The sequence below is a fragment of the Meles meles genome, chromosome 1 (assembly GCF_922984935.1).
Source record: "Meles meles chromosome 1, mMelMel3.1 paternal haplotype, whole genome shotgun sequence".
In the NCBI taxonomy this organism is placed as follows: Eukaryota; Metazoa; Chordata; class Mammalia; order Carnivora; family Mustelidae; genus Meles; species Meles meles.
The window spans coordinates 102,890,259-102,891,450 of record NC_060066.1 but is presented as its reverse complement, the minus strand read 5'-3'; the positions used below and the strand labels follow the sequence as shown (position 1 = coordinate 102,891,450).

General features: G+C 44.3%; 1 pseudogene; it reads left to right on the top strand.

Annotated features, from left to right (window-relative positions):
• The first annotated feature begins 429 nt into the window (after positions 1–429).
• Positions 430–951, top strand: LOC123948268 (annotated as a pseudogene).
• The last annotated feature ends 241 nt before the right edge of the window (positions 952–1,192 follow it).

Genomic DNA, 1,192 nt, shown 5'->3' with positions numbered 1-1,192 from the left:
ATTAATATACTTCCACAAATTCTCTGAAATTCTCCTTTTCAGAATGTGGATGTTAATCCACTTGCCTTGAGTGTGGATGGAAATAGGAACTTACTTCTAAGGAACAGGGTTTGGAAAAGGGGACAATATACTAACTTTACAAAGGAGAAACCAGGAAGACACTATGTCAAACAAGAGATTATGTTTAACATAACCAAAATAAATTATACTGGTATCATGCACCTGGAAGGACATAGAAAAAGATGCTTCACTTTTGTGTACTGCCTCTTATGGTCCTTACCTAATCACCCCCCCATCAAAAAAATCAGGCAAACTCAAATTGAGATATTCTTCAAATTATTTACCAACACTTTTCAAAAGTATCTGCATGAAAAACATGAAAATTTCCAGTTCTCTCTTTCCAGACCTGACAGATAAGGAGGCACCGTCATGGGAATCAACATCCACCACAACAAGGACTGAAAGTTTCAGTGCCAGGAGCACAAGAGGCAGGACATCTACCTGAGATTGTTGCTCAAGTTGTATAGCTTTCTTACTGGATAAACCAACTCCACATTTAGGTGATTTGTGCTAGAGCGGTTGTTCATGTGTTGCAGCAACTGGCTATCTCAGGTGCAATCCTGGGTGATCCAGAGGATGAAGCTACCTGACTAGGAAATCAAAACAGCTGCTGTTGTAGGTACCATAACTGAGGATATGCATGCCCAGGAGGTGTCCAAACTGAAGGTGTGCACACTGCACATGAGCAGTCGTGCCTGGAGCTGCATCCTCAAAGTTGGGGCAAAAGCTTTACCTTTGACTGGTTGGCCTGAAGTCCCCAAGGGCTGTAGTACCATCTTGCTCTCTGGTCCAGGCAAGGGCTGAGAGGTATACAGGCCTTTCAGCAAGGCCCCAGGAACCCTGCACAGCCACAAAAATCTCTATTTGCAATCTAAGGGCCAGAAGTTCTAGCACCACCAGAGGCTGCTGAGCCACCTAGTACTAAGACTAACCTCAGATCCTGCCTTGTTATTAAAAAGATCTTGGATGCTGGGTGGGGGGGGGCGAGTAGTGGAAAAAAATTTTTTTTAATTTTTTATTTATTTGAAAGAGAGAAAGAGAGCACACCTGTGGCGGGGGCGGGGTAGGAGAGGCATAGAGAGAAGGATAAGCAGACTCTCTGCTGAGCAGGGAGCCTGACAAGGGGCTCCAT